Here is an 8,068-nt window from a genome sequence, read left to right as displayed (position 1 = left end):
TTGGGGAAGGGGAACAGACAAGCTGCTGTCCTTTTGTTCTTCAGTCTAGTTGTGGAGGATGTTGCTTCACTTGCCCATATTGGTATTATCATTGCGCTCTTCCCGGATGAGGCAGATCTGTCGCTGGCCTCTGGACGGCCACTCACAGCAGCTCTTGGCAGCTCACACCGGCTGCTGGCCCCTCACGCTGGCTACTGGCCACACATGGTAGCTCATGGCAGTCCACTGCAGCCCCACTGCAGCCTACGCTGTCGCTGGCGACTCACGGCAGCCCAGCTTCAGGTCAAGCTGTTGTACACCATCTTAGCTTTAGAGGGTGCAGCGTCACTGGCCCATGTGGGATCTGAACCGGGGCCCTGCTGCTTAGAGCCAGTGTCCCAAGCCAACTCTTAACCAACATGCCACTCGGCTGGCCCAAAAAAGTAGTCTTTTATATTTACTCAAGTAGTTACCATTTCCTGTGTTTTTCATTTCTTTCTGAAGATTGGATTTTCCATTGTGTATCATTTGCCTTCTGCTAAAGTGAACTTGCCTTCTGCTAAAGTGAACATTTCTTCTAATGCAAGTCTGCTGGTGATGAGTCTCTTAGATTTTGTTTTTCTGAAAATATTTTTATTTTGCCTTCATTCTTTAAGGATAATTTTGCTAAGTAATAGAATTCTGGGTTGTCAGATTTTTTTCTTTTACCACTTAACATGCCCTTTCACTGTTTTTTTGGCCTCCATTATTTTTTATGAGAAGTCAGCAAAAATTCATATTATTGTTTTCCTATATGTGTTTGTCATTTTTCTTTGGCTGTTTCAGTAATTTTCTCTTTATTTTTGGTTGTTGGCTATTTGACTGTGATGTGCTTAGGTGTTACTCTCTGTGTTTGTCTTGCTTGTCGCTTACTAAGCTCCCAGAATCTGTAAATTAACATCTTATACTCCATTTGGGAAAATTTCATTCATTACGTCTTCAAATATTTTTTTGTTCCATCTCTCTCACTTCTGGATTATAGGACTCTTTATTATATCTCTTACACATAAGTTTAGAGTTTTGATATTGTACCACATATGACTGTTCAGTTTTCTTATTTTTTTTCCCCATTTCTGTTCAGATTGAATAATTGTCATTGATCTTTTTTCAAGTGTACTGACTTTTTTTGCTGTCTTTAGTCTGCATCCAACTGATGTTTTTATTTTGGATATTGTATTTTTCAATCTAGAATTTTCATTTGGTTCTTTTTAACAGTTTCTATTTCTCTGCTGAGGTTTCCTATTTGTTATGAGCATATTTTCCTCTTTAACCCTTGAGTATATTATAATAGCTGCTTTTAAATATCTTGCCTATAAAGAAATACTGAGGAACTACCTCAGGCTGGTGGAGATATACATGAAGACTAACAATACATGAAAACTAAATGCAATGTGGGATATCTTGGATTGGCTGCTGGGCCAGAAAAGGGTATTAGTGGATTGACAGAATTCACATGAGGTTTGTAAGTTAATAGTATTGTGTCCATTAATTTCCTGGTTTCTATAGCTGTATGAGAGTTATGTAGGATGCTAACATTGGAGAAACCTTGGTGAAGGTTAAAAAATTATTCTCTACTAATTAAAACATCCAGGTTATCTTGGTGTTGGTCTCTGTTGATTGCCTTTTCTCTTCTGTGGGTCATGTTTCCCTGTTTCTTTGAATGTCTAGTAATTTGGAATTGCGTCTTGGACATTGTGAACAATTCATTATAGAGATTTTGGTTCTGTTGTGTACCTCCAAAGAGTATTGGTTTACATATTTGGTTTTTGTAGGATGGGCTCAAACTCCAAATAATCTATCCCTGTGGTCAGCAGTTTAAATCTGTATTCAATTTTTAGTCTAATCTAGAATGCTTTAATCTGCCCTGCACGTGCATATTTCAGGAATCAGGCAGATTTGGGGCCAAGTTTATATGCAGACTTTAGAACATCTCTCTTGGTGGCTCTCTCCTTTCTTTGATTTCACCCTTCAGTTTCCACCTGGTGGGATCGTTTTGAACTCTGTCCTCTAGTTCTTCGAACCAGTAAGAGTGTAGTTTCTATCTATATTCTGTTACCTAACTGCTTAACTGGGCCTGCCTTCAGGCAAAAAGCCAATAAAAAGAAACAAAACTTTCTTAGTGCCATTTCTTTTCTTCAGTGACTTTCCTACAGGGTCTATCTGCTTTTGATTGCTCTCCAGTGCCTTCAGTTAGTTACTTTTTGTATTTTGTTCAGAGTTTATAGTTATCTTTGGGACAGTTGGTCCAATAAGAGCATAATAAATTCTATTTCCAGTATTCTTAGATAGCAGCTCCTGGAAGTAGAACTTAATTTTTTGGTTAACCATTTATTGAAGTATGATCTATGACACACNAGGTGTGAGTCATCTAGTTTTGTGTGGTTTTTTTTTGAACTTGTTGTAGCTATTCTGGGTCCCTTGAGTTTCTATTGAATTTTAGGATCAGCTTGTCAATTTCTTCAGCAAGCCAGACAGATTTATTGTTATTTATTTATTTTTTTTATTATTTTACTCATTTTATTCTCATTTTTATTCTCATTAATGATCTAGATGAGGAAGATGGGAGAAAGGGGGTGCCACCACAAGGTTCCAAAAAACCAGTCCATTCTCCTTCCTCTGTCTGAGGTCAGATCTGTAAGACCTGTATAAAAGGGTAGAAGGTAGCTGTATGGACTTGATTTACTTCTGGACCTTTTCCAGAGCCTTTCTGTCCAGCTATTGCTAACAAATGATGACAAGGCAAGTGAAGACCAAGGGCACACCCACGACAGCCCCTTCGTATTTTCAGAATGAGTGTTGTTTCATCAGAGCTGAGTAGCAGCTTTTGCACTCATTCCTCTTCCATAAGCTGCATGTGATTTTCTCCACAGATCCTGTGAAACCACATTCAGGGATGGTCTTAGCCTGGAAATTAGAACATGGCGCACACACTCTGCTGCCATCACACACTTTCCCACCAACCAGCATGACAAATTTGAGGTGCTCACTGACAGCTTCTCCTCTTGCCTTGGAGCCTCTGCTTGGCAGAACTACAAGGCGAAAGCACAGAGCACCCAGCAGAGAGATGGCAGCCCTGGGAAAGGCCGCGCCTCTCCTGCAAGCATGGAGTGCCCAGAGTTGCACCAGTCAGGACAGGGGGTCCTGCGTGATAGGCCTCAAGCCTCTGTGGGAGCTCAGAGGCAGTGCTTACTCTGCAGCCCTTGAGGAGGTTCCAGGTCAGTGCTGCTACATGCTGGGGTTACCTCAGGTGAAAGGCTCTATTGGGGCATCCCTTTGGCCTTTGGGAGAAAAGCCAGTACTTTTGTTGGATGGGGCCATTAGTTCCCTTCTGCGGGCCCACAGTTCCTCAGAAAAGGCCCTACGGCCCTATTACCCCCCCACCTCCACTTCAGCTCCCCATGTGGCCATCTTGCTCTGCCTAGCCAGAGTTTGATAAGAATTACATTAGCTCTAAATGAATTTGGAGAGTGTTGCCCTCTTAACAATATTAAATATTCTGATTCATGAAACATAGAGTGTCTTTCCATTTATTTAGTTCTTCAATTTTTTTCGATGATATTTTATAGTTTCCATGTACAAGTCTTAGCACTTTTGTTAAAATGTACCCATATGTTTTACTCATTTTGATGCTGTTGTAAATGGAATGGAATTTGTTCATAATTTTATTTTCAAGTTATTCATTGCTAGTGTATAGAAATAAAATTTTTGTATGTTGATTTTGTCCTGCAACCTTGCTGAACTTGTTCATTAGTTTTAATATTATTTTAGTGGATTTCTCAAGATCATGTCATTTGCAGATAGAGATAGCTATACTTCTTTTTCAATCTGGATACTTTTTTATCTCGTTTTCTTGCCTAATTGTCCTGGTTAGACCCTCCAGTGCAATGTAAAATTGAAATAATAAGCCTGGACATCTTTGTTTTGATCCTGTATTATTTACCGATTGCTGCTGTAGCAAATCACCACACATGAGTGTCTTAAAGCAACACAGATTTATTCTCCTACAGTTCTGGAGGTCAGAAGTCTAAAATGAGTTTTATAGGGCTAAAAGTAAGGTATTAGCAAGACTGGTTCCCGCTGGAGTATCTAGGGAAGAACCCATTTCCTAGGCTTTCCCAGCTTCTGGAGGCTTGTCTGCATTTCTTGACTTGTTGTCCCGTCCTCCATCTTCAAAGCGCATCACTCCAACTTCTGTTTCTGTCCTTACATTGTTGCCTTCTGTGTTTTTGAGCCCTCTTATCTCCCTCTGATAAGAACCCTTATAAGTACTGGGCCACCCAGATAATCCACTCACCTCAAGATTCTTAATTTAATTATGTCTGCATATTTCCAGTTGCCATATAAAGTAACATGTTCACACTTCCTGGAGATTAGGGTATGAGTATCTTTGAGGAACCATTATATTTATCCTACCACAGTTCCTGATCTGAGGGAGAAAACACTCAGTACTTAAACATTAAGTATGATGTTAAGCTGTGGGTTTTTCATAGATGCCCTTTTATCAGAGTGAGGAAGTTCTACTTTTACTTTGTTCAGTGTTTTTATCATGAAAGAGTGTTGGGTTTTGTCAGCTGTTTTTTCTTTGTCTATTGAGATGATCATATGGTTTCTGTCCTACAGTCTATTAATATGATGTATTTCATTGATTTTTTTTAGGTGTTAAACCTTGCTGTCTTGGGATAAATCCCACTTTGTCAAAGATATAATGCTGTTTTGCTATATTTGGTTTGCTAATATTTTGTTGAAGATTTTTATGTCTGTAGTTCTCTTTTGTTGTGATGCCTTCATCTGGTTTCGGTCTTAACGGTAATACTGGCCTCATAGCATGGTTTGGGATGTGTCCAGTCCTCTTACCCTTTTTTGGGAAAAGTTTATGAAGAATTGGTACTAATTTGTCTTTAAATGTTTCGTAGAATTCACCTATGAAGCCATCTGGGCCTGGCTTTTCTTTTTGGGAAATAATTTGATCTTTCTTTTTCTAGATCAATTTACATTTTCCATTTCTTCTTACGTTGGTCTTGGTAGTTTGTGTCTTTCTAGAAATTTGTCCATTTCACCATAATTACCTAATTTGTTGGTGTAGAGTTTTTTTAAATTAGTATTATAATGTGTTTTATTTCTGTAAAGGGGGTAGTAATGCCCCTCTTTTATTCCAGATTTTAGTAATTTGATTCTTTTTTTGACAGTTTAACTAAAGGTTTGGCNCAATGTGATATATAGATGATGTATTACAGAATTGTACACCTGAAACCTATGTAACTTTACTAACCATTGTCACCCTAATAAACTTTAATTAAAAAAAACAAAGAGAGCTCTTCTGCAGTTATGTAGTGAATGATGATGAGTTATTTGTTTAGTGTTAAAAAAGCCCTGCTATCCTGGGATAAGCCTTGGTTGGCCATGATGTATCTTTTTTTTTAATGTGTCGATGAGTTTCATTTGTTAGTATATTATTAAGTAAGGATTTTTACATATTGCTTGTGAGGAATATTAGTCTAACTTTGCTTTGAGGGTTATGAAGGCCTAAAAGTGAGTTGGTAAATGTTTTTATTCTTCTGTTCTGGATGAGTTTGTGTTCAGCTGGCATTGGCTATTCCTTAAATGTTTGAGAGAATTAGCCAGTGAAACCATCTGGGCCTGTGGTTTTCTTTGTGAGAATTCATTTGATGATGAATTCAATTTCTTTAATAGAGTGAGGACTATTAAGATATTTTAGTCTATGTCATGTCAGTTTTTTTAAAAGTTGTATTTCTCACAGAATTTATCCATTTCATCTAAATTATTGAATTTGTTGGCAGTTGGTGTTCATTTATTATTTATTTAATATATGTAGGGTCTATAGTGATATTACCTGTTTCATTTCTGATATTAGGAATAGGTGTTTATCAATTTTGTTAGTCTTTCATGAAACCTAACTTTTTCCTTTATTCATTTTCTCTGTTTGTTTTTCTATCACTCTGACTTTTACTCCTATTTTAATTTCCTTCCACTTTGGGTCTAGACTCTTAGAACATTTTACACCTTTCTTCTTTTCAAATATTGACATTTAAAGGCATACGTTTTTATCTCAGTTCTGCTTTAGCCGTATTTCACAAATTTTAGTATATTGTATTTTTATTTTGATTCAGTTCAAAGTGTTTTCTAATTTCATTTGTGATTTTTTTTTTCTTTGATCCATAGGTTTGTTTTGAAGAAGTGTGCTGGTCTTGATGAAAAGAATGTGTATTCTACAGTTGTTGAGTATAGTGTTCTATAAATGTCAATTAGTTCAAGGTTATTGGTAGTGTTTTTTTGGATCTCCTATGTTGACTTTCTAAATCTAGTTTTATCAGTTGCTGAGAGACGAGTATTAAAATCAACAACTATGCGAATTTGTCTTTCTGTCATTAAAATTTTGGAAATTTTTGCTTTATGTACTTTGCAGCCTTAATATTAAGCTCATACACATTTATTGTCATTTTTCCTGATGAATTGACCTTTTATTATTATGAAATGTCCCTCTTTCTCTCTGGTAATAAAGTTCTTTGATTTGAATATAGTCACCTGGGCTTCTTAAGCTTCCTAATCTTTTTGCTTGGTATGTCCTTTTGAATCCGTTCAGCCTTTCTGATTCTTTGTGTTTAAAATATGTCTCTTGTAGACAGCATACATTTGTTTCTTGGTTTTGAAAAATCATCCTGACAGTATCTGCCTTTTAACTGGAGTTCATTATATTTGATGTAATTATTGATATGGTTGGATTTAGGTCTGTTATTTTACACTAGTATTTGTTTTATTTGTCCCAACTCTTGTTCCTTTCTTTATATTTTCCTGGCTCTTTTGGGTTAATTGAATATTTGTAGGATTTCATTTTAGTTTTTGGCATTTTTGCTATACCTTTATTTGCTTTTAACAGTTTTCTGGAGATATAATTTACACACAATTCACCCATTTGAAATATACAATGCAGTATTTTTTATTACATTCACAGGGTTGTATAGCCATCACCACAATCTAATTTTAGAACATTTTTATCACCCCTAAAAGAAATTAGTACCCAGTAATGGTCACTCCCCATTTCCTGCTTTAAACAACTACTAATCTAATTTCTGTGTCTATGGATTTGCATCTTCTGGACATTTCATATAAATGGAATCATAAGATACATGTTCTGTTGTACCTGGCTGCTTTCACTTATAACAAATGTTTTAAAGGTTCGTCCATGTTGTTACATAGGCTAGTACTCATTCCTTTTTTTGCATAGTAGTATTCCCTTTTATGGCTATGCCACGTTTTATTTATCATACATCAGATAATTTTTTGGCTAGTATAGCAATGGTGCTATGAACATTTGTATACAACCTTTTGTGTAGATGTATGTTTTCATTTTTCTTGAATACATAGGAGTAGAATTGCTGGGTCATATGGTAACTCCATGCTTAACCTTTTGAGGAAGTACCAAACTGTTTCCAAAGTAGTAGCTGGTTTTTCATTCCAACCAGCAATGTGTGATGGTCCTAATTTCTCCACATCCACAGCAACGCTTGTTATTATATGTCTTTATGATTATAGCCATCCTTGTAGGTATGTAATGGTATCTCATTGTGGTTTTGATTTGCCTTTTGCTAATGACTAATGATGAACGTCTTTTCATGTGCTTATTGGCCATTTGTGTATCTGTTTTGGAAGAATGTCTATTCACATCCTTTACCCATTTTTAAATTGGATTATTTGTCTTACATTCAATTGTAAGAGTTCTTTATATATTCTGTATACAAGTTCCTTAGCAGATACATGATTTCTAAACATTTTTTTCTCATTCTGTGGGTTGTCTTATGCTACATTGATGGCATGCAACGTAAAAGTTTTAAATTTTGATGTAGTCTAATTTTTGTTGCTTGTGCTTTTTGGTGTCTTAGATATCTTAAGAAACCATTGCCTAATCCAAGGTCATGATTACACCTATGTTTTCGTCTAAGAGTTTTATTGTATTTTTAACTCATATTTAGGTTTATGATTGATTTTTTTTTTTTGTGTGTGTGTGTGTGTGTGTGTGTGTGTGTGTTTTGTG

At 36.3% G+C, this 8,068-nt stretch overlaps 1 protein-coding gene and 1 pseudogene across 2 annotated transcripts in view; one reads left to right on the top strand and one right to left on the bottom strand.

Annotated features, from left to right (window-relative positions):
• The window catches only part of ZFAND3 (zinc finger AN1-type containing 3), a 319,948-nt gene that overhangs the window by 54,650 nt on the left and 257,230 nt on the right, over positions 1–8,068 (top strand). The gene's annotated exons all lie outside the window — the stretch shown is intronic.
• Positions 2,557–3,122, bottom strand: LOC109395513 (protein JTB pseudogene; annotated as a pseudogene).

The sequence above is a fragment of the Hipposideros armiger genome, unplaced genomic scaffold (assembly GCF_001890085.2).
Source record: "Hipposideros armiger isolate ML-2016 unplaced genomic scaffold, ASM189008v1 scaffold_475, whole genome shotgun sequence".
Taxonomy (NCBI): Eukaryota; Metazoa; Chordata; class Mammalia; order Chiroptera; family Hipposideridae; genus Hipposideros; species Hipposideros armiger.
The sequence above is the reverse complement of the archived record's forward strand: the minus strand, read 5'-3'. Positions and strand labels throughout refer to the sequence as shown.